Genomic DNA, 25,569 nt, shown 5'->3' on the forward strand with positions numbered 1-25,569 from the left:
GAGGAGTGGAGGGGGCCGGGGACAGACACCCCAGAGGGCGCCAGGCATTCCACGGGCGTGTGGGGGCTGGCCTGGCCCACATGAAAGACGGCCAATGTGTGGGGAAGGGCTGCTGTCTGGCGAGCTGAGCTTCAGTAAGCCATTTTGCCCTTGAGTGGATGCCTGGTGTCCTTGAAGTTTTGCCTCAAGCTGTAAGGGACAGAGCCAGTCCTCTTCCTCTCTTCTGAGACCCGTGTCCCGCGGATAAAGGAGTGCCCCGTGCTCAGAATGACGTCTGCTTGTCGGGGAAGAGCTAGGGACGCGGCAGCGATGGGTGTGTGCGTGCGTGTGTGTGTGCACGCGTGTGTCTGTGTGCACACTCACCCGACCCAGGACCTCAGGGTTCCTTTGGACCGAATTTAGATTCTCAGCTCAGCTTACGTTCAGATGAACTTGGCCATATGGGAATGTTGATTCCATGCACACATTTTGCTTGGGGAGAAGACTGTGTGTGTGTGTGTGTGTGTGTGTGTGTGTGTGAGTGTGAGTGTGTGTGTGAGAGCGAGCGACAGAGAGGAGGTATATATAGAATGATGCAGGGACACATGTCTTTGTGGGGAAACAGATGGCCTTGAGCAAGGGAACTGGAGGCAGAGGACCGTCCCGGCTGCAGCTGCTTCCCCAGCGTGCGGCTCCGAAGACACTTAAGCCAATTCCGGCTGATTGCGCTCCCTCCAGCGCTTCTTACCAGATGAAATAAGTGTGGAACAGACTCTTCTGCCTAATGAGAATTTAAATTTTCAACTTTGTCAGAGACGAGAGCCTGCAGACTCGGCGTGATGCACATTTCTAAACGCGCAGCTAGAGGACGCCGAGACCCGGGCTCGCTTTCCCGTCCCTCCCGAGTCCCCACACGAAACCCAATCAAAGCACAGCTCACCGGGACGCGGGCCACGGCACCGTGATCGTGAGAGCCCTCCAGCGCGGAGTCCAGCCGTGCACTCCGCGACCAAGAGCGGTGGCTGAGTTTCCGGTGTGTCCTCCGTGGGCAGCAAGACAGATGCCACAGGCGTCCCCTCGTGGAGAAGCAGGCCCCCTGTTGCCTCGACTCCCCGGACGGCGCCGGGCCCTCAGGCTTGAGGTGTGTGACCTTGAGCAAGACGCTTCTATCCCGCTAAACCTCCGTGTTCGCATCTGTGCCATGAGACTGAGTCTCACACCTGTCCCTGGGGACTCTGTGCGGGTTTGACGAGTGACTTGCGGAAGACACCCCGCCCTGTGCCAGACGGACAGCCGACGCTGAGCTACGGCCCGCCAGGATTCCAAGGAGCGCGCTCCCAGGCCAGAGACAAAGACCCGGCTTGCAGAACACAGGCGTTTCGTATTTGCTGAAATCACCTTCCAGAAGCATCCATAAGCAATTTCAAAGTACTTTTCCACATCTTGGTTCCAAGTTGTCTTATTCTTAGGTCTTATTCGTTCAAGGCTCCTGAAGTCAGCGTGAGAGGGAGGGTTAGGACTCTGGAACGCCGCCGCCGCTCTCCATGTTTGCAGGATAAACGCTGCGAGCCCGCGGAGGGTTGCGTGTGTGGGTGGCAGACAGAAGGGTGGAGGAGGGAGCTGCGGGGCCTGGGGAGGCTTCCTTCCGAGCCCAGCTGCACTTGCCTCTCTGGCTTACGGATCGAAACTCTTTCCGTCTGTTCCCGCAGGGTTTTCCGTTTCCCAGCCCTGCCACTTTGGTTTCTCTCGGTGCCTTTCCCCTGCAGATTCCCCGCCACCCATCTACCTGGGTATAGAAATGGGAGATCACAGGGTAGTCTCAGCTTGGTTTTCCTCTTATTCCAATCTCTGCCCCAGAGCCAGCTGGGCAGCAAGACCCTGCTGGTTGTACCAGGGTCACAAACAGAAAGGACCCCCGACATGCACAGAGCTCTCCTCCTTGGCCCTGTGTTCCATGGGGGAGGGTCTCAGAGCATCCCTACGTCCAACCCTGACATGATCAAGTAGGGCAGAGTCGCTCCGACTCAAGTCGGACAGGAGAGGACGCACAGAGTAGGGGGACACCTGCCCACTGCAGAGCTGGGCAAGGCAGAGCCCCTGAGCTTGTGCTGGAGCCCCTCACTGGGTCCCCTCCTGAGCTGGTGGGGCTGTGGGAAGGGATCCCGGCTTGCAGAGCTCAGACAACACTTAGGCTTCTTTGGTTTTACATAGAATGAAGGAGCAAGAGAAAACCTCACCTCTTGGGGAAAGGGGGAAGTTGGTGGTCATTCCAGGGCTCCTTGTGACCCCCGGACTAGACTGCCCCCTTTCCAAACCACCTGGGCATGCCAGGGTTTTTGTGAAATGTTTGCTGCTGACTTCACCTCCCCTCTAGACCCCCAGACATCGATTCTGAATGTGGCATCTGCATTCAGATCGTCTTCCTGGTTACACAAAACGACCCTTCTTTACGACATCGGTGTTTCGGGACCAACCCAAGCACCCTCCTTAGGTTGGAGGTCTGTCCTTGTGAAACACGCTTCTGGAAATCCCGTGGCCGGTGTGCTCAGCTGGTGTGTTAGCCCTGTGGGACTCAACCTCATGAGAACTTCTTGGGCATTGACTCTGAGCCCGTTACCGTGCGATCAGGGGTGCGGGACTCTAGTGTGGCCCTCTGCACCTGCTCACGGGCGGCTGCAGACACTTCCCAGGGATCAGGGTGCACGCGGGAGCCTGGTTAGGTAAAAACCATGGCTCTCCGGGGTCAGTGCTTTGGAGGTACAACTCTCACATTCCTCTCATGGGCTTGAAGACACCCCACCAAAGGATTTTAGAAGGAGGCTCTCACTGGCTCTCATACCCCATATGATTATGAGGGTGGTTTGTTCTCTGGCTTTCCAACCTTTCTGAATACAGAGAGCCCACATTCCTTTTAAATATTTGCTATGAGATAACTTTTGACTTACAGAAAAGTTGCAAAATTTTGTACAGAGCCTTGACTCAGACCCTCCACCCTGTTGCCCTGCACGTAACGTCTTATATAACCGTGCCACCCCTACCCAACCAGGAAGTTATCAGTGGTCCTGTACTCGGAGCTCCACCCCAAACCTTGCTTGATTTGCCCCAATTTGTCCACTCGTGTCCTTTTTTGTTCCCAGGACCCCCTGTTGCATTTGGTCGTGAAGGAGTAAGTTTAGTGGTTCCCCCATAAGTCCCCCTGGGTTATCCTCCATTGATCTGAGATTTCTGCACACGGGTCTGTGGACACCTGCTTGCGTGACTTCTCACTCGGCGTCCTGATCTCAGAGTTTGAAAGGGAGAGGCTCAGTTTAACAGTTGAGAAAGATTAAACTTTAGATTCTTGGACTCCCTGGAATTTTCAGGAAGAAATTTTCCTTGGGAAGACTTTTTTCTGCTCCGTTTGGACACAAACGGTTTTCCGTTTGTTTGTGGTTTGGAAAACCACAAATCTGGTTTTCCAAACCAGATAACCTTGAGGGGCACCTGGGCAGCTCAGTCAGTTAAGCATCTACCCTTGGCTCAGGTCATGATCCTGGGTTCCTGGGATCGAGTCCCACATTGAGCTCCCTGCCCAGTGGGGAGTCCGTTTCTCCCTCTCTCTGCTCCTCTCCGCTGTTTGTGCGCGCGCTCTCTCTCTAAGTAAATAAATAAATAAATAAAATTAAACAACAACAACAACAACAACAAATAACCTTGAGGCTTCTGCCCTGCTTTCCCGGTGGTAAAATAGGACAGCGGGTCCTTTGTGTTCTATCAGTAAGTGGCACCTCTCCACATAAGTGCAGGCTTCCCTCCATGGTGACCCAGTCTGGCTTTGTCAGAGGAGCGCTTATGTTCTGTTGCAAGAAAGACAGTGAGAGGACAATAGCACAGAAGCTAACAGCAACGTCCCTTGACTTATTTTAAAGAACAAAAATAAAATAGAGAGAGAGATATGCATTTTTTTTTCTTAAAGAAAATGAATTATTCTTTGAAAGTTAGTCAATCTCTTGGGGGCACAGTGTGGAAAATTAGATTTTAATGGCTTTGAAATGGAGGTTCCATGGGTCAATAGTACTGGACACTTGAAATAAAATGACAAGTCTATTAGAAGAAAATCAAACATTTTGTTGCCCATCAGAAAGGCAGTCGGAGGACAGCAAGCAATATCTTGGAACTCTTCTTGCGTACAGAAGGCATCTAAGAGTCCCATTTCTGCTTGGTGTTTTGAAATCCTTTGGATGGGCTCGCTCATGGATGTCTGGACTCTCCTTGAATCAGAAAAGTTCCTGGTTTCTGGAACTGTTTGCAAAATTCGGTTGCAGGCATTTGGGCAAGATGGGCCTTTCGTACGCATTCGGCCCTAAGGTGGCACGGAGAGGACTCTGTTATTTCTCAGCTGACTTTCCGCAGTCGATCCTGGTTTGCGTTTGTTTGGCTGACTTAGCCGATCTGATGCACTTAGCTTTCACACTTCTGGTGGGTTATGAGGCTGGCTAAGCTGCCACGTGCAAAAGCCAGCTCTGGTTTTTGTCTTGCATCACTGACTCCGAACCTTCTTTTCTAACATTTTTTTTAAAAGATTTTATTTATTTATTTGACAGAGAGAGATCACAAGTAGACAGAGAGGCAGGCAGAGAGAGAGAGAGAGAGGGAAGCAGGCTCCCTGCTGAGCAGAGAGCCCGATGCGGGACTCGATCCCAGGACCCTGAGATCATGACCTGAGCCGAAGGCAGCGGCTTAACCCACTGAGCCACCCAGGCGCCCCACATTTTACAGAAATGAAGGCACAAACCATACAGGAATGCATCAGATCAGTAATTCAGTGATGCATTCCCTCATCTCTTCAACAACACTATTCTGCCTACAGCAAGTGCCGGGAGCTGTCCTGGGTGATTGGGACACAAATGTGGGCCTTGTGTTCCTAGGACCGATGGTCTAGAAGGAGAGAGACAGGCAGGAGGAAAACGCACACACCTGCCTGTTTGATGCCAGGTGGGGGACAGGCTGTCGGGGAGGTTGGATCAGCTGAGGATGACGGGAAGTTAGCCAGGAGGAGGACCTCCCAGCCAACAGCTCAGGCAGAGGCCTTTCGGTCCCTTTACCACACCCTGAACGAAGGACACATTTTCTCGTGTTCTAGAGGAGCACAGTGAGGAGAGGAGAAGCCAACCGGCTGGCCCCTGGTCGCACAGACGGCGGGAGGCAGGGTGGGCAGCCTTCCCACCTGGTGCGTGGAAGGCAGAGATGAGATGAACGCCGAGGACACTTGAAACTGAAGCAGAACGTGTCAGGCTGTTGGAGAGCAGGTGATCCTGGAAGAGAGCCCAGGTGTGGAGAGCAGGGAGCTCTCAACCCGCAGGACGGCTCTCTGGCTTGGCTTGAGGATTGTTAGTGTTCAGGTCCTGTCCTACACAACCTTTTATGCATGACTTTGGAGCTCTTTGGCGAGCTCATTGCCAGATGACGGGAGCTATGGCGGGAAAGGGGGGCAGGCGGGTCGATTCAGTGACAGAGTCAAGACCTCAGATGCTCCTGCTGGATCGTGCGCCCCATGCGCAGGGGGTTCCCACACGTGTCCCCTGATGCGCCATTAGCTCTCGGAAGAGTGCCTGGCAGCCTGATGTCTGGGGAATGAGGGAGGGAAGGGAGAGGGGAAGAGAAGGAAGAGGGCAGGGGGTAAGGAGGAGGGAAGGAGGGAATCTTTGCTAAATGGAATTGACAGAAAAATATGGAATATTTGACAGCGGTCAGTAAAATCCTGTCTCAGGATCGAGATGTTCACGCACGCGGTGGCGTCTGGAAGACGGGGTTCACTGTGTTCAAGGTAGAGGTGCGCAGTCTCCCAAATGAAGCAGGAAAGTTTGCCGCTGACGGCCAGCTCACGAGGGGCCCCGAGCCAGGAGCCACGCTTGAAGGAACAGTGGAAAGCAAAAGCACTGTCAGAAAACAAAGTAGATCGCTTTGGAAACAGGACGTCTTGGGAAGAAGATGGGGCAAGGATGGGAGGCAAATCCCCAGCAGCAAAAACAGCAACCTTGGATAAGTTCGTGGGGCACAAGTCCCCCCAGCCTGGGATGTGCCCCCACCATCTCTCGAGTCCTTTCCCTCCCCCTCCCCTCCCCGTCCCTCTCACACACACACCCAGGGCAAGCCACAGGGGAGTGAGTTCGAGAGGCCAAGGAAGGCTCCTTTAGATACAGTGATGGGAGAGGGGGCGTGTGCGGAAGAAGCTTGACTCCCCTCCACATCTCTCCTCCGCGTCTGTCGGGTCAGCGGCAGTATTGGGGACCTCCGTGCCGGCGGGGCACACTGCCCGAGCTCCTCAGTCCCCTAGCTGGGCTGCTCTCTTGACATTTGTCCTTTACTCCTGGGGGATGGGACCCCACCTTCCCCGCCCCCACTCAGGACCTCCATCTGGCCTCTGGGCGTTGCTCCTGCTGATCCACCCGGAATGCCCTTCCTGGTTCTACTTTTAGACACTCTGCCCAGCTCTAAACCCAGGCAGACGTCCTCGGTCTGGGCAACCATGCACTCCAGTCATCCCCAGCTCAGTGGATGGCCACCCCCCGCCCCCCAGCCCCCGCCGGAGGAGCCGGAGCCCACCCTGCACTTTGGAATCGAATCTCTGGAAAGAATGGCTGGAGTCCAGCTCCAAGCCGGCGGGACTGGGGTCCTGAGCAGTGGGAGGGGGCAGGGACACCCAGGAGGCCAAGGGGAGGAGGCTGGGGTGGTTCTCAGGGCAGCGTGAGGCCAGGATAGGGTTCTAAGCAGGGAGGGGGACGGGTCAGTTCATGTTTGGAAAAATAGAAATAAAACAACACTTTAGCGGCGTGGACGCTGACAGGGAGGGGGGCGAGTGAGGGCAGAGCTGGCCGGGCTCAGCCTCATACCAGACCGCAGAGACGGCGTCTCACATGTGGGGTCTCGGGTACCGTCTGGACCGAGGACACAGCCAGTGCAGGTCCGCTCGGTCAACGTCCCGCCTGGCTGTGGACGGCAGCGCTGGGCACCGGCTTCGCCCGCGTGGCTGCTTTAAGATCGCGGGGACACGTGGACGTCGCTAGAAGGTGCTGCAAACGCCCGAGTGTTAGTGCGGGTCATGCCCGTCTGGTTTTCATCCCAGCGGGTCGGTCTTCTCAGGAATAAAGCCAGGCAGGAAGAGTAGGGAGCTCCCCAGGCTTTTCCGTTTCCTTCGCCTCACCGCTGGTGGCCGCACGCAAGGGCGTCATGGCCTCTTTGGACGCCGTTCGAAAATATTTTCACGCGGCATAAAGTACATCGGCGGAAGCGTTGGATCCCTTTTCCTCCCCAGAAGTTCGCTTCTGTTGGAAAACTTCCATCATTTCTGCCTTTTTTTTTCTTTTTAAGATTTCATTTATTTTTTTGACAGAGAGAGAGGGACAGCATGAGCACGCAAGCAGGGGAGCAGCAGAGGGACGGGGAGAAGCAGCTCCCCACTGAGCAGGAGCCTGACACGAGGCTCGATGCCAGGACCCGGGGATCATGACCTGAGCTGAAGGCAGACGCTTTACTGACTGAGCCACCCAGGTGCCCACAATTAGCTTTTTCAAAGGACAAAGATCTTCCCAGTCCCCACCCCCAGATTCTGATCTTGGGTCCACTCCTCTCCCTGCCTCTGTGACTCCAGTCTGAGGGCCTCAGGTTGGGAGATCTGCAGCGAGGGGGGTGGTTTGTCCTCGATCTCAACCCCGGGGGCAGGGTTTGGTGTGAGCCGCGCCGCGCGGTCCCTCCACGCCCTCTGCCTGCCTCTCCCTCTAAGACGCACTTGCTTTTAAAGCTGAGAATCACCCTTCCCAGGACTCTGGACGGGGCAAGCAGCACACCCTGCGTGTACTTAACTAACACATCGATTTTCCTAAACCCAAGACGTTGACCCGGGCCCTGACTCAGCTTCCAGAGGAGACGCTGATTGTGAATGAATTATCTGAACGGGGTGGGGGGGTGGTGCGGGGAGAGCCGCCGCCCCGTCCCCGGGAGGCCCGCGTCCTGGGAGAAGGGGGCAGTAAGGGAAGAAGAACCTTCCTCCCGCTATTTCTCTTGCCAATTAAAACACCACAAGAGCTATTATTGCTTTTTTGCTTATCCACAGAGCGGGGATAATGCAGGGAAATGGAGTGGAAACTCCCTGCGTACCAGCTTGGCCATTGGTTCACGGGAACAAGCACTCTGTGTTTCCCAGAGAGGGGCCGGCCTTGTCCTGCAGGGCGCAGCCGCCCCGGCCAAGTGGCTTTGCCTCCCGGAGCAAGCGGTGCTCAGCCCGGCAGGTGCCAGCAGCTGCTGCCTGACTCGGCGGACCTGCCGGCTCTCAGGGCTGTGCCTTCCAAGCCCCTGGGCCGAGGGATGCAGAACGGGTCCCTCAACTCCACTCCTGGTGAAGGCCAAGCGAGGGGAAACCAGTAGAGGGCTCGGTGACCATGTGGGTCACTCAGCACACCCCCTAAGCCTCCCCTTTCAAAGCCGGTAGAAAGTGACCAGAAGCTTACCAGTCACCCCCCAGCTTCCCAAACTCCCCATGTCCTCAGTGGAACCCTTCCTCCTCCTCCGGAGTGTTCTGGGTTTGTCCCGTGTAGCTCTGGGAGAAGACGAATGGCCAGAGACAGCAGCTCACAGTGAAGGGAGCTGGGGTGTGGATCACTGGCGAGCCCTGTGCCCCGGGGCTTCTCGCCTCATCTTAGCATTAACCTCTCCGTCCAAGAGCTACTGCGAGCATTAACACTGATAACGTGTGAAAATGCTTTGCCTGGCATCCGGCGTAGAGGAATGCTCAGAGCTGTCAGCTGGCATCATGCTTCCCCTACAGCCAGACAGACACCGACCCCTGGGAGGACTCGGGGTCATGAACGCGCGTGCGTGAACAGGGCAGCTACCCCCCGACCCCCCAGTAATCTTTCTGCATCAGAAGCACCTGCAGTGACTTTAAAACCCCCAGTTCCTGGGTGGTGCTCCCACTGCACCCATGTGCTGCCCAAATTTGGAAGGACTGATGTAGTGAATGGACTGTCCTTGACCTTTGCTCCATGAAGCCTGCAGCGTCTGGAGGGCGTTGATGGAGCCCTGTGACGGACTGAATGCTTGTGTCCTCCCCGGTGCCTACGTGGAGGCCCTAACCTTCAACATGATAGTATTTGGAAGCGGGACCTTTAGGGGTGGTTGGTGTTCAAGGAGGTCATGGGGGTGGGGCCCTATGGTGGGATTAGTGCCCTTGGGAGAATAGGAAGAGACACCAAAACTTGCAGTGTCCACCATGGGAGGACGCAGGGAGACAGGGACAATGCACAAGCCAGCGAGAAGCGCTTTCTCACCAGACGCCGATGCCGGCCTGTGGATCGGGGGCTTCCAGCCTCCAGGACTCTGAGAAATCAATGTCTGTTGATTGAACCGCCCAGTCTGGGGTCCTTCGTCATGGCAGCCTAAGCTGACTAAGACAAGCAGAGGATGAAGGTCATGGGGCCACTAGCGGTTCACTCAGCGTCCTCTGAAGGTGGGTGGGTGGGGTCTGCCTTGGGACGTCCAGCGGTACCAGAGCGCGCTGCCCTGCAGACCGACGGCAGCCTCATGAGTGGTCCCTTCAGAGCCCAGCAGGGTGTCCAGGGCCCAGCTGCCGACCACAGAGAGCATCTCTGATGATGCCCCATGGGGCCCCTGCCCCGGCCATTGCTGGAGAGTAGAAGCTGATGGGACAGGCGGAGACCACCATCCCCATGCTTTGTGCTTCAGGAAAGAAGGACCGACACCATTTGTGTGAATCCTGGTTTTGGGCAATGATATTGAGAGACGAGCTCTTCCCTCAGGGACAGGAGACCATAAACACTCATGACTCGGGGCAAGCCTGCCAGGTTCAAGGTCCCGCGGTGGGTGCAAGGGTTCAAGGAGATATAAAGGGCAGGTAACCCCTAGACACTCATAAACACCCCCTACTGGGTGTCTTCTGCAAACCGGACGGAGTCCCTTCAGACTAGTGAGAAACGGTGTGTGTGTTCGGTGACTGTGAAAAGCCCGTGTTTGGAAAAGCAGCAGGTAAAGATAGAGAAGCTCTTCTGTGAATGTCTGTGACCTTGAGCAAGTGACCCCTTTACCTGGAAGCTCCGTCGTGGGCAAGCAGGCATTGGCATTGGCAAGATGTTGGCCCCAATGCCAGCCAGACTCACTAGGGAGATTTCAAATGGCAGCGAAGCTTGTGGTGAGTTAATGTAAATATAGATGGCACAGTTACGAGGACCCCCCAACTGGGTATAGAAGGAGTTCTTCTTTGTAGGAAAACGAGAGGTGATTCAATTTAAGAAACATAGTTAAGGTCTAGGACCGCAAGCAGATTTCATTATGAATTCCGTTACCTGGCGTTGACTACAGGGCTGCGGAGCTGGGGAAGACCGTAGGGCCCAAACCTTGATGGGTGGGAAACAGCGCTGGGATCATTCAGTGACGTCCGTCGTGGGAGATGCTAGCCCAGAAGAGGGTGATTTGCCACACCCCACCCAGTGTCTGGGCCGGACTTCTGTAAAGAAAAAAATATATATATTCTGTATTTCTGCTTAGCCAGAAACAGACTCTGACCACCTGGCAAACGGTCATGGTCATTTCTAAGAAAGCTGCCATCTTCCGGGTTGTTCACGAGCAAATCCAGCCTGTGAAGTTGTGGTCAGCATGGCCAACATGAGGAAGCCCGTGTAGCCACGTGGACACACACGGACGTGATCCCAGGTTTGGCCAGATGCGCCAGGGCAACGAAGATACGGAGTGGCCTGCGCCAGAGCCTCAAGAGTCCCAGTGATTTATTTGGTGTGAGACAAAACAGAAGAGAACCTCCTGTGGACATTCCGATGTGCTCACCCACGTTTCATGCTCTGGAGGCCAGAAGCACCACAGCGTTGAAGATGCTGCTGGCTGTCCGATGACCGCGGTGAGATAACGTCCTCTGATTCCTCCTAATTTCATACCAGGGTGGTCACCAAGTACCAGCGGTTTCGGTAGTTATAGAAATGGAGAGAAGCTGCTACTGACTGAGTGAGGGCCAAGCGGCGGGCAATGACAACAGGTTTAACGAACACAAATTCCACTAAACACACACAATGGAGAGCACGCGGCGGCAGGGACCTGCCGTGGAACACACAAGGCTGAAGCTCAGATGAGCCGCCGCGGTGGCCAGGCTTCCACCGGAGAGACGCCGGTGGGCAGGAGGCGGAGGTCTTGCCTGACGGTTGGAAATCATGCGGTGGCAGATGCCCTTGGAACTGACGCCCATCAAGGAGGAGAAGAGTCAAGAAGATGGACGCCTTCAACTCTCTGACCACAGAAGCCATCACTCCTATCCTTGCACCCAGTAAGTGGTGCTGGTCCCCATTGCGTTAAACGCCATCGGCCAATCCTACTGCACATGGGACAGCTTTCCTCCAGTCTTGTAGGTGAGGACAGTCATGCTGAAGCAGGGACTGTCCAAGTCCAGAGAGTCACGTATCGTGTGACCTTGGGTGTCAGACAGAGGTGAGCGCGGCCTGCTCTGACTCATTTTTTTCCTACTGGACCCTGTGCTGTTTGCAGAGCACGGTAGACCAGCTCCCAGGCAGCATTTGTCTCACATCCCCGGCATTATCCACGCTGAGCTCTCTTCTTCCAGAGAAGCTCCTCAGACCCAAGTTCCTACAACCCACACCCGTCCTCGTGCCCAGAAAGCAGCGTCCTGTGGAGACCCCCGCTTGCTCAACCTGTCCCACACGCTAGGCACAGATATGTAAGCGCAGGGCAGCACAGAAAACCCTTCTTTGGGGAGATTTGCCTAAAAGCCTGATGTGCAGGAGACAGGAGGAGCACTGGGTTGGAGCCCTGCTGACCACACTCACCCACGGCCCTTCCACGACCGCTCAGCCATCTGCACCATGAAAGGCAGTGTGGAGTCGGGCCAGACCCACTGCCGGGCCTGTGTCTCCCAGTGAACATGTGCTATTGGGTCGTTTTTGTTGTGTTTGGGTCAGTTCTGTCTAAATGAATGCCTTTGAAAAGAAATCATATTGCAAGTTTAAATAGAATTAAGTAAAATGACCTGTAAAAGGAAAAAAAAGGAAAAAAAAGGAGAAACGTCTTGTGTTCTAGGTTCTTCTGACTGCCAACTCTGTCGGATGGGGCATACAGGTCGTTACAGCAAACGAGCCCCAGGCTGAACGCCGTGCTTGGCGTCATCAGGGAAGTGGAGAGGAAAGGACGCGTGTCCTTATGACATGGCTCTGTGTTCTCCAACACTCCGGGTGCTCCCCCATCTACTGTCCCTAAAACACGGCCCTGGTAGAGTCCCATGTTTTGGGGACACCACCCAGGGAAACTGCTGGCATGGGGACGAGGGAAGAACCGGGCCTTCTGACTTTCGTGGCACAACCTGGCAACAGAAGTCAGTTCTGTCTGTGAAGCCAAAACAGTGAGGGGTCCTTCAGCCCACTGTATTCTGCTCAAGCTTGCCTGGAAGCATTCCCCTCCCTCCCACCTGCGTCTCCTGGGAGTGGGTTACAGCAGGTCTCCACATGCTTTTGCAGGTCATGGACTCTCGGATGCTAGAAGTCACCTGCTTCATCAACCGTATAATGCTTGAGTTCTTCTACCTTGTTCTTGGCAGTGGGAGACGGTCTGGGGTCATTGAGCAGAAGGAAAAATCCTCACCCCAGGCATATCCATTGCAGTATAGAGCCGTCATCGGGAGGGGGCTCTTGCAAGCCCCCTGAGCTTGGGGGGGACTGGACGCCAGCAAACACCGGCACAGTGGCTTTAGGGCAGCTCAAAGAGGCCAGGCTGGCTAGCATCCTGAGCAAGCATGGCACTTACGGCCCCTGCCAACTCAGGCCCTTGACCTAATTCAACATCCAGTTGTGTCTACACCCAAGAAAAACAAATGTAGATACTTTGCTACCTGTCAGCATCATTAATTTTGTTGTGATTGCTCATTAAAATGGTTTGTTTGCACCAGACTGCGTTGGCTGTCTTACCCTAATTAAACAGCGGAGCAGAATCAGGGGATAATTTGCCTGTGGGCTAGTTTAAGACATCACTATGATCTATTTCACTCTGGCTGGGTTTGAAGGTACCATTTTGCTTTTAGTCACCACACATGCCTCTCCCTAGAGAGTCTTATGTCTACTTGTTTCTTCTTCCAGGTGAATTGAGGATATAATCACACTATTATTACCCTCACTATAACTCTACTCACTGCAAGAAAAAAAAAGGTTGCGTGCAAACTCTAGGGACAGGAATGAAGAAAAGGCAAAATGTCTTGAAATAATGTGGTAACGTGGTCTCGACTTTTATAAGAACAGAAACAGTAATGTCTGGCCTTTCTTGGATGTTGATTGTGAAAAGGCACCGCACCAAGTGTTTTAAAGAGATTGTCTCGTTTCATTTCTATAAGGTGGGAACCATTATTATCCCTATTTTGTAGGTCAAAGAATAGACCTAGGGAGTTCTCAGGTGCTACAAAAGGACCCACGGTTAGTGCCTCAGGAACCTGGAACCACCGATGAGAACCAGTGGGCCTCCCCAGGAACAGCGGTCTGTGTCCCTGCATGGGTCATCCTGGAACGTGATTGGTCATACAGATTATAACCTCACCCGCCAATGGTTAGTAACCTTGAGTCTTTGAGGGATATCAAGATAAAGGACGCTACAAAGTAAAGCACCCTTGATCATTCATGACATTCATTCGTTTCTGCGGTAGATGCCTCCCGAGTGCTTTTTCTGCTTCAGGCTCTGGGGTAAGTGCTGGGAACCAGAGGATGCATTCAGACAAAGAGCGCCTGACCTTGGGAGCTCCCAGCTCTGGAAGGAGAGGATCCTGAGAGAGAACCAGGGTTAGCTCAGATCTAAGCTCTGTGTGTGTGCAAGCATGTGCAGGAGTGAGTGAGTGTGAGCACGTGTGACTGTGTGAGTAAGCAAGCTCCCGTGTGCGTGAGAGCTCCTGATCAGGAAAGCTCACCGGTCGGTCCTTGACACTGATCTAATGTTATTGGTCCCAAGCTCCTGTCTCTTCCCAATGCCTGGAATCCTCCTTCTGGACTTCAATGAGGAGAGATCAATGCTTTTATACATTGAATTATGCCAACCATACATATTTTATTAATTTATGGAAATGTCAGATTGCTTTAACTATTATACTGAACATCTGTCCTCCAATAAATGGCTTAATTTCCTTCCAAGGATAGAGCACTCCAGTATTTTCGGCTGACCAATTCAGCTCAGGGCGCTCTAATGTTTTCTGTCTACTCAGAGGACACATACTTCATCAGGATGACTCTGGGGTAATGACACCAAGGGCCCATTTCTAATGATTGTCACGGTCTTGGCAAGATGCATTCCATATATTAAGGCTGATGCCTCTCACTGATCTGGGTGCATCCTCTGGGGGAATAAATGACCTTTTCTCTTGAGCTTTCCTCTGCTTGTGGCATGGGAAGAAATATCTCCCAGTGCGATGCCAGGGTTGAGAACAGTCCCTAACATAGGGAAGAGGGCCCTGGTCCTAACGCGGTAGAAATATCAAAATAGGGAGGACTATCTGAAGACACAGTCAAAGGCTGTTAGAAATATCAGCAAACCCTCTTGAAGAGCGATAGATCTGCATTTACCATGGACCTAAGGAAGCTTGGGATTCAGTGCCCCAGTAGGGCCCTTAAATCTAAATTTCTATCTTTGGTGTGGAATTCTCTTTCTTAAAGAGTAACCCCCCCTCCAATTTCAATAAAGCACTAGACCCCATGACACCTGGATCTGGCCTTGGGGAGATGAATGTCAGGTGGAAACGGAGAGTCCACTGTAGACAGTGCTGGGATTTTGTGGGGAAAAGTTTGAACAGTGAAACTGAAAGTGTTGTAGGGCAGCAGGACATACTAGCCCCAAATATGCCACTTTGGCATAAGGATTGTTTTGATGTGAAGACAACTGAGAAGAAGCAGATGCAAGAAAGGCTCCCTGCCCTTTCTCTGTCTGCCTAGAAATGGGATATCAATTTGTGAAGATGTCCCCCTCCCCTCTGAACCAGGAAGGACAGAAGTTAATCACCAGAGACAATGCCAGACCCTGATCAGCACCAGAGACAGCACCAGAGGGGTCTACACAACAGATCTCACCAACCACCCCTTGTCTTCCACTCCCCTGTTCCCTTGCCCGCCCACAATTTGCCACCCTAGAGACTCAAAACCCTCTCCACTGTCACTTCTCCACAGATGTGTTGTTCTATTGCTAAGGTTTTATATAAGACTGAGTTCTAATCATCGGTTTTGGTTACTCACCCATTAAATGCTCCCGTGTGTGTGTGTGTGTGTGTGTGTGTGTTATTAAGCTTCTGTCTGTTTTTCTGTCCTTACTCTGTCTTCTGTTAACCTAATTTTCAGGGCCCCAGCCATGGGATCTGGGAGGGAGAGGGGAAAGGCCATTTACATCTTTACATCTTCCAGACCTGCAGTCTCTATGACTCCAACCTTCTCGGGAAGAGGGAAGCATGCCTCCTTATGACATCATTATGCTCCCTTAGCCCTCAGGAGCACAACAGATGAAGTCCAGGTCAGTGCCTCTCCACCACCCTCCCCAACAGAATCACCTGGGAAGATTGTAAGAGTCCCATGTACAGGTCCCACCCGGACCAAGTGAGTCAGAATTCCCATAGGTGGTGATCCTTGTGTGCAGCACACAGAGTCATGGGGGGCTTGTTGTCCTTGCCAAATGATGGCATCTCCTGGAAGGTTTTAAAAATGCAGGTGCTTGGGCCACCTCCCTGCCCACACCAATCCAAATCCCTGAACTTGGATCGGGGTGCCTTCGTACATAGACTTCCCAGGCCCTTAGGTGATTCTGACGAATATCCAAATTGTGAATTATTGGTCTAAGCAAGTTAAACGTGAGGTGGGGTGACGGGTGTATGAAAGGATGTTTAAAGGTGAAGGTGGGCAAGATAATTCAGGGAGGGCTTCTGAGAGCGGCCGTCAGGCCAGTCTCTAAAGGAATAATGGGCCGTATTGACATACGTGAGGGGAGGCTCTTTTTCCTAATAGTCAGGGACTGCTCAAATTAACATAACAATCAGGATAAAGGTTAATTGGATGAAACTCATGGTCTCATCACGGAACAGAACACACCATTCTTCACTGAATGCTCTGACAGCTCTGCAGACAAGAGAGGATCACCGCGAACACCACCTTGGAACAGTCCAGGGCACGGAGTGTAAATACGGATGATGGGGCTGGGCTGTCAGAGGATAATGGGAGAGAGTCTCTCTCAAGCCACAGTTCTGACAACTGGATGTAGATGCGGAGGTACCATTTTCCATCCAATAATGAAGAGCTAGTCTAGATCTTTTCCTCTGTCCTTGGACGAGAAGCCCCAGGAAGAAATCCCAGCAGCTATGGGGTCCTCAGCCGTGCAGACAAGAAGTCACCCAGAGTGCAGATCATGAATTTTGTGTTTACCCTCCGAGCGCAACAACTAATAGGAGATGCCACCTTGACAAGACTTTATTGCCTTGATCATTAGAATTTGGGGACATCTTAGGTCCATGAATGGTGGACCCTTCTGCAAGCCTGCTCAAGGTAGGAGGCAAAGATCAAGAAAGGGTTTCTTCAATCTCGGGCAGCTGAAGAGTTACTCTCCATGGGTGTTCTCTGGTCTCCACTGCCTTCATCATTCACTATTCATCATTTTTTCTTTTAATAAGACAACTTGAGTCTAAAAATCAAGAGAGGCAGTCAAAAGTATATTTTGAACTAGAACATTTGAAGGAGAGGCTGAGAGTTCTTTGCTATGGCGGGTACTGATGTGGGTGGGGAGTCTGGGGTCACTATGGTTTACGTGGGCATCAGCCGAGATGGAGAAGAGAGGGCTGTAAGATAGCTCGCTGAAGCGTTGCTGGGAGGAATGTTTCCCTGCTCTCATCCTCCTTTCTCCCAGAGAATGTACAAAAACAGTGATGCCTGTAAGAGCAATAAATCCATCTGTGGTGCTGATACAGACAATCATAAACAGGGCGAGAGGTCATTCGCCATCTTGTGATGAGTCCCAGCTCAGGTTTCATAAAAAGCTGATAGAAACTGCCATTGTTGTAGGAAATTAAGAATGAGCTCGTTAGCCGAGCAGTTTAAGCCGTTCATAGGAAGATTACGATGTCCCAGATTTAGGAGGCAAAGAACCTTGTGTTCTGTCCAGCTCATTTTTCCTGATCCTTATCTGGTCTTGATAAAGAAATTCTGCAAGTGACTTATGGTGTGGGGACGATGACAGGGAATGATTTTCTCAGCACCGGTAAATGAATATGACCTATAAGAAAAATACTCTGGGTTATGTTTACTTGGGGAAATAAATCTCGCCGGTGCCCATCTTTCTTCTCTGCCTAGTCAGGGGAGAATTCACTTTCTGGTCTCATTTTCCTCATGTTTCCACCCACTCTCAACCTCTCTGGCTAGAAGTGAATGCGAAGTATGTTGCCAGCCTCCGGCTTCACCCATTCCGACCTGAGTCTATCATTTCTGAGAGCCAGACGCCACGTGTCCTTCTGCCCTGGAGTGGGGGCAAGTGTGGCATCTCTGGGCTCTGAGAAGAGGCTCCCTGTGAGTTCTGTTGGAGTGGGGATCCTCTCACGGCTCTGGGGGTCTGTCTGCGAGTCTCACCCCCTGGCATCGCCATGGGATCCTTATGGAGGTCACCCAGCATCCAACCAACCGAGCGAGACTCAAGAATGACTCTTCCCTCCAGTGGCTCAAATCTCTCACTAATAAATCAAGTGGTGGTTTATTTCTCAAAACCTATTTGATTTTTCGTGCTCCTTTTTGGAAATGGCCTCCGCAAGGCCATGTTGCATGAGTGTGAGCGCCCCAGGCTTCTGCGGCTGGCATGTCTGTTCTTACGCAACACCCGAGACAGGCGGGCTGTCCATTGGGTGTAGGCAGCGACTGGAAGCTTTCCATGTCTCCCTCATTTAATCACCGCTCCTGTCATGGCCTTGTCACCCCACACATGTCACTTCTGAGGACACTGAAGGAGAGGACAGTGAAAAAAGTTGCCCAAAGCCACACAGAGTACCAAGTCCTGTTTGGACACACCCTGAGGCTCCCCCTTTCGGAACAGCACCAGCCACACCCCTCTTATCTGGGGGAAGCGTGGGCTTCCCTCACTGATCCCCGGATCACCCACATGGATGACACCAAAGCCATGGGCTCTGCCTGGGAGATGCAGACGCCAGGGGCCAAGCTGACAAGGCTGTGAGTGCTCTAACCGCCCGGCTTTACTCACAGGGAGTCTAGAAGAGGAAGCTTGCTTCTCACTTGGCCAATTTCAGAACATTCTTCCGCAATGTATGTAGCATTCCCTCTAAAAATTACTCACCTGGGGTGTCCGATGTTCTTTTTTTTTTTTTTTGAGAGGTTGTCTGTGTTGACTGCTCATTCTCCTAGTTTCCCACAGCTCATCTGTGGGTAGAGTCAGACTTTTCAAAAACATTTTTCTTGGCGCCTATAAACACATTTGTAAATTGTGTGCGTTGTCCTCATGCAGTCACGGTATCACACTGTCTCCTCAACACTGATCAGAGGGAAGTACCAGCAATGTTGGAAAATATTTTTATTTCCTCCCCAAGGCAACAGTCAGACATTACCTGTTATGTTAACCCCGTCTCTTTCTTCAGGATTTATGTGCCTTCCTCCTGGAAGGTGGTTCCAAGTCTCTCTCTACCGGCATCTTTATGCATTCCTTGATCAGACAAATTCTGCGTCACATAAAAAAAGTCCTTTGGGGCTTAGCTACCAAAATATTTAGCCCTAAAATTAGTGTTCAATTTCAGAAGCAATCTCTTTCTAGATGCCTGGGATGGATAAATCTTTCTCTGCTTTCTAACTTACAAAACAATAAATTAAAAAAAATACATTCACTTCTTTGTATTCTAAAAAAAAAAAAAAGTGTGCTTATGGTCGAATATTTGCAGGATGTAGGTAAGAAGAATGAGAGGAAAAGTAAGCTCCCACTCGCGGACACCCACTTCGCACCAGCTCCTCCCCCCTTCACCAAACAAGCTCCCGCGCAGAGCATACACCTGATGCACGTGTGGGGCCAGAGGATGGGCTTTCGTTCCCACCATCGCTTCTCGCAGCCCCGTCCCTCCGCCTCACCCTCCTTTTCCTCTGTCCCTGTTCCTAGTTCGGTGGAAGCTGCAGTGTTTTCCTGGCTAACAGTAAGCCCTCCGCACATTCTCTGGCTTCTATTTTTCTCTCTCTGTTCACCTTCTCCAGGACTTTAATCCCTCATTAGTCTCCCTCTTACACGTTTCTAGCCAGTCCCTTCTCGTCAGCACCGGAACATGAGGGGAGACTATTTCATCTTAAATACAATCCCTCGGACCCCACATTTTCTCCCGCTGTTACCATAAGTCCCTGCCACCTGCCATCCCTATTTTTCCAAAGCTGCTCCACCATTCTGTCTCCTTCTCAGCCTCCAATCGTGGCTGAAACATCAGAACACTGGCTGTGGCTCTTGTCTGCGTTCGAGGAGCACTGGCCAAAGCCCTCATCTGGTGGGAGCTGCTGCCAAAACTCAGCCTTGCTCAGGCAGAACCTGGCACTCCGCAGTGCTTGCTCCTTCTCAGAATCCCACCTCGCTTTCACTGCTGGGGCAGTGATCCTTAGATGGGTAATTCCGTCAACTCTTGTGGCTCTAATTCCCATTTATCTCACTGACAACACCAGATCTAGACATCTATCTGGACAGCCCCTGAGTTACAGATGTGTGTGTCTCTGGACGTCACGGTAGGCCGCAGGGCTGCAGTAACAGACAGCAGAAGATCACCATGTGTGTGACAGGCAGACAAGACTGCACGCCCTGTGTCCTCTCGCCTTATACCCACACCATCTGCAACAGTGGCCTCCAGATTCACGGCAGCGATGGAAGATGGGACTGGATGCTCAAGCAAGATGTTTTAAGAGTCAAGGCGGATAGTGGCTGTTTTGAGCGGAATTGTGTTCCCCCTAGAATTCATGTGGTGAATTGTCATATGGTGAAGTCCTAACCCCCAATAATTCAATATGTCAGAGCATGACCATGCATGGAGGTAGGGTCTTTGAAGGGTTGTCCGGGTGGGCCTCAGTCCAGTCTGACTGGTGGGAACTCTTTTCCTCGCTCACAGATGGATTTTCTTGCTGCAGGTGTTTCCTCCTACTATAGGGACATCAGTCCTGTTGGATCACGTCCCCACACTTAGGACCTCATTTCAACTTGGTCACCTGCTAAAGGACCCCATCTCCAGATACAGCCACACTGGGGGTTAGAGCTCCTATATGAATTCCAGGGGATACGACTGGTCCACAGACCCATCTGAAGATGGCCCACTGCCTACTATCTGCCGGACACTGGAAGGACTTTCCCGTGCAGGGGCAGCCTGTAGTTCATCATCCTGGGGCAGAGGAATGGCAGGTATTTCTTTTTCTTTCTTTTTTTTTTTTTAAAGATTTTATTTATTTATTTGACAGAGAGTGATCACAAGTAGGCAGAGAGGCAGGCAGAGAGAGAGGAGGAAGCAGGCTCCCCGCTGAGCAGAGAGCCCGATGCGGGACTCGATCCCAGGACCCTGAGATCATGACCTGAGCCGAAGGCAGCGGCTTAACCCACTGAGCCACCCAGGCGCCCAGGTATTTCTGATGAAATGGTAAGCATCCGCCAGCTTTCATAGTTATGCTGCTGTAACAAACATCCCCCAAAGCTCAGTGCTTATGAGTAAGAATGGTTACTCCCCGTTGCATCAAATGTCTCTCTGCAGACCGGCTTCCGCGTTTCCCCCATTCACACGGAGGAAGCTTCCCTGACCCAGAGGCTGCATCTCAGCCCAGCACTGGGAAAAAGGAGGCAAGGCAGAGCCATGGGATGGCAGTTAAAGTTTCCACCTTGACATGCTTCATGTCCCTGCCACTCCTATTTCATCGGCCAAACAAGTCCCACGACCAAGCTTGACATCAGTGGGGATATACTCATCTCATCTCAAGGAAGGGGCATCGGGGGCCTGAGCAGCTGGCCCTGTGGAGACGGGTAGCAGTCACTTTGTGTAAATAATTCAAGTTATCAAATACTGCATATGTGTTTCTGGGAACTTGAATTTTAAAAAACTTTGGGGTAAGAGAGAGCATGACTTATGGGAACAATGGGTCCAGGGCAGATCATCAAAAATCGACACCATTTTGTAACCGGAGCATCAAAAAGTATATAAATCCTTAAAATCACCTACATAGTAGGGGTGCCTGGGTGGCTCAGTCGGTTAAGAGTCCGACTCTTGGTTTTGGCTCATGTCATGATCTCAGGGTCATGGGATCAAGCCCCACGTCCGGTTCCCTGCTCAGTGGAGAATCTGCTTGGGATTTGCTTTCCCTCTGCCCCCACGGCCCCCTCTATCTCTCCAAAAAAAAAAAAAATCACTTACACAGCTGATATATATTGAATGACTATTAAATTAAATACTCAAGCAAATGCAGTGTTTGACCAAGTTCATGGAGGTAATCTGACCGGAGGACGTGAGACAGGGATCAGGCTATGAGGATGTGGGCTCGGAATGTGCTGGGGCACATCCCGGCTGCGTGACACGGCCCAGGTCTTCATGGTCTTGTGCTTCTTAGGACACAACAGGTCAGCATCTTGCAGTAAGTGCTTCCCACTAGGCAGGGTCCGTGGCTGAAGCTGGGCCAGGGGAGAGGCCAGTGTAGGCAGGCGTGTGTAGACAAGGGTGTTCTTGTTCTTGTTTCTTGGGGGCCGCTCCCAGCTGACAGGAGTCCCATCCAGCTGTCCTTACTGCTGAATGTGGTAGGCGTTACAGGAAAGACTCATGCTAACCAGACTGCCTTCCACGGTATCCTGACTTCACCTTCTCTTTCAGCAATCACTTATGGTCTGATCGACAAATGCAGAAACACGTACTCTCCCCAAACAGAAGGCCAGCCTGCTCCAGCTGATCCCCAAAGATGGCAAAAATGTGGCACATTGCCTGAGAACCTTGAAAACCAGACAATGGGAAAAAAATAACATCAAGAAGGACTCTGTAGACGTGATTGTGGCCGTGGACCTTAAGGCGGGGAGACGATCCTGGCTTCCTCAAGTACCCCAGTGCAATCACAGGAGCCCCGAAAGAAGAGAAGCCCTTTCAGACCGGAAGAAGAGGAACTTGGAAGGGATTTGGCAGAACTTGGAGTTCGCAGACATTGCAAGGGCAGGAAGAATTTGATAGAATGTTGCTAGTTTTGAGATCCTTGAGATGCAAGGGCTCTAGAGAGATTTCTAAGGGGAAGGGTTGGCCCCAGCAGGAGGAATGGATTCTTCCCAAGCTGCCAGTTGACTCCTTGAGTTCCGAAACAGAGTGGAGAGAGCAGCTGAGCCCACCCAGACTTCTGTCTGGCCTCTGGAGCTGTGGGAGAGCAGGTATGCCTAGTTTTAAGCCATTAAGTGTGTGATAATTTGTTAGAACAGAGATCGCTAACTCACATAGTATCACTGAAAATGCTTTAGGAGAACACTGGGCCATAGGACACCCCCCAACGCCAGACTCCTCTCGGACCCCCTCCCTCTGCCCTCCTCCTCCCTCTCTCTCCTTCCCTCTCTTCTTCTCATTCCTCCTCAGAGACCTGGCTGGTGCTTTTAGGAGAAGGAGCTGGGCATACGCATTTCAACCTGTTCTCCTGTCTCTACTCTGGGATTTTTGTGTCTGCAGAGAACATCCATCCCCATGGCCTGCAGAGGGGTCCTGCAGATGTCAGTCTCTAAGTGGATGAATTATTTCTTTGGTGGATGGTTAGCAAGCCCGCTGAGATGATAGATCTGAAGTTTTATCCTCAAATCCAACTATTACCAGTGATAAAACTAGCATACTTATTTCCATCTGTCTGACTTTTGCCTCTGACTCTCAATTGATTCAGAACCCAGAAAAAAACCAGGAGCTATTTATTAACCCTCTGAAATCCAAACAGATCCATCTGGTCATATCTTTTCCATGTTCTCTGTGCATCATTTAAACTCCTTATAGTAACATTTACTGTTCTTTGTGGTCTGATGCCGTATGGCTCTTTAGCCCAGCACGATGCAATAAAAATAGAATGTAAACTACAAGTATAATTTTAAATATTACAGTGACCACATGGAAAAGAAGTAAAAAGAAGCAGGTGGTATTAATTTTAATAATATATTTTACTTAACCCCATATATCTGAAATACTGCAGTTCCAGCAGTCAGCAACATAAAAATCGTTAATGAGATATTTTGCATTCTACTTTTTGTACCGAGTCTTTGAAAGTGGTGCGTATTTTATGCCTACAATGCATCTCAATCTGGACGGGTCACAGTTCAGGTGGTCGGTCAGTAACCACATGTGCCTAGAAGCCACCTCCTGGCACAGGTCCAGCATCATGTGGTCATTCCCACCTCCAACCCTACTCTGCAATGAGACCTTGATCTCTCATTTGCCCATGGCTCTATACTCTCTCCTGACTCTTGTTTCCTTGGTTGGAAACACTCTGCCACCTGTCTCCTGTTTTGGATACTTCCTACTGATGATTTTGAGCCCAGATTCCTCTGGAAAGTCTCCCCTGACCCCCTCAGTTGGGTGATCAGTTGTCTTTGAGTGGCTAGAGGATCCCGTAACCACGTTCTCATGGGACGTGTTAAATTTTGCTGCGTGAGGAGGTTCACTTCCACTTATCCTAGCTCAGGATGTGAAATGGCTTTATATCTAATGAAACTTAAAGAAGTTTCCCAGATCAAACTGTTTTTCAAAGCCATTGAAGAGCTGAGGGTACAAAGAAATTTAAAAATAACTAAACTCCGGGGTACCAAATCCTTGCTAGGTGAACACAAGTCCAGATGGTAAAACAGAGCATCCAATCTGCCCGAGAGGGTCAGCTTTTGCCCAGGTGAGGAAAAAGTCACCAAATGTAGTCAGAACTCTGTTTGGTTTTGGATTCAAATTCGGAGATACCCCAAACATTAAGATATTGTTCTTCCCTTGGGTAGTATTCCTACGTGAAAATGTTGCCAAGAAAGTAAGGGCTGGGGCTATCCTCCTGGGGCAGGAGGATGAGCAAAACCTCCTGGTTTGGGGATGCAGTCTCCGCTCTGGGTTTTGGGTCCTCAGGGTTCTGAAGACTTGGAGCATCGCCATCTTGTGATCCCGCCATGCCCAGGCCAGCAGCTTCCCAACCCACTCGTCTCACAGAAGCCCACCCTCCAGGTTCAGAGACCAGAGGGCTTATAATTCTAAGGTCTAATAGTATCACAGCATTTGGTCATAAGGCCCTTTTGGAGAGAGAGAGCTCTGAATTCACCAATCAGTAACCAGAGCTTTGACAAGAGCTCCAGTCAACATCTGCTAAGACCACTCTCCACCCACTTGAATGGCTGAAATGAACACGGCGGACAATTCCAAGAACTCTCATGGATTGCTAAAGGGAGTGTAAAATGCTACTACCATCTGGAAAGCTGTTCCATCTACTTCATATGTGCTTAAATCTGCTGCAAGACCCAATGATTCTGCTGCTAGGTATTGCTACAAGAGAAACGGAAATGTATATCCAAAATACCGACTTCTACAGATGTCCAGAGCAGCTTTGTTCTTTGTAGCCAAAACCTGGAAATGATTCTAACGTCTATTTAGCATGAGAATGGGGCGGGGAAAAGCAATGTGTTATATTCGTGAACTGAAACACCACTCAGCAATAAAAAAGAATAAACTACAGACACACCGAGCTACGTAGATGAATCTCAAACACGTGATTTTGAGCAAAAGTACCCAAAGACAAAAGAGGACTTGTGTGATTTTATTTATAAGCAATTCTGGAGCAGGAGAGCTCAGCTGTGATGATGATCAGATCATGGGCTCTCTGGGGAGGGAAAGGATCGGCTGAAAAGGGGTCGGAGTCATTGTTTCAGGGAGATGGAAATAAACTATACCTGGAAGAGAGCAGTGTTTGTCCGCGTGAATTCTTTGGTCAAACTCTTCTTTGGTCAAACTCTTCAGACTTGCACTTGAAATGGATACATTTATGGTACATAATACTATATGTCTCTCAAGTTAATTTTTAAAGTTTTTTTTAAATTTATTTGACACAGAGAGAGAGAGAGATCACAAGTAGACAGAGAGGCAGGCGGGGAGGGGTGGGGGAAGCAGGCTCCCCGCTGAGCAGAGAACCCGATGTGGGGCTCGTTCCCAGGACCCTGAGATCATGACCTGAGCCGAAGGCAGTGGCTTAACCCACTGAGCCACCCAGGTGCCCCTCTCAAGTTAATTTTTAAATGTGCATCATAACCCCTAGGTGAGGGTTTCCCAACTTCAGCATTGTTGGCATTTTGTTCCATGTGAGGTTGTCTTAGGAAGTTCCTCGGTCTCTGTCCATGAAGAGTCATTGACCCCCCACTCCACCCCGCCCCCATGATGGTGATAACAGATGAGGAATGTCTGCACCCATTGCCCACCAGCACCTGAGGGGAGGAAAATGACTTTCTGATACTCTCTTAAGTTCGCTTGTAAATTAAACTCACAAAAGACAGATTAACAGGAAAAAAGAACCAGCAGAATTTATTTACACGTGCAACATACACATACAGTGGAGA

The sequence above is a fragment of the Meles meles genome, chromosome 1 (assembly GCF_922984935.1).
Source record: "Meles meles chromosome 1, mMelMel3.1 paternal haplotype, whole genome shotgun sequence".
In the NCBI taxonomy this organism is placed as follows: Eukaryota; Metazoa; Chordata; class Mammalia; order Carnivora; family Mustelidae; genus Meles; species Meles meles.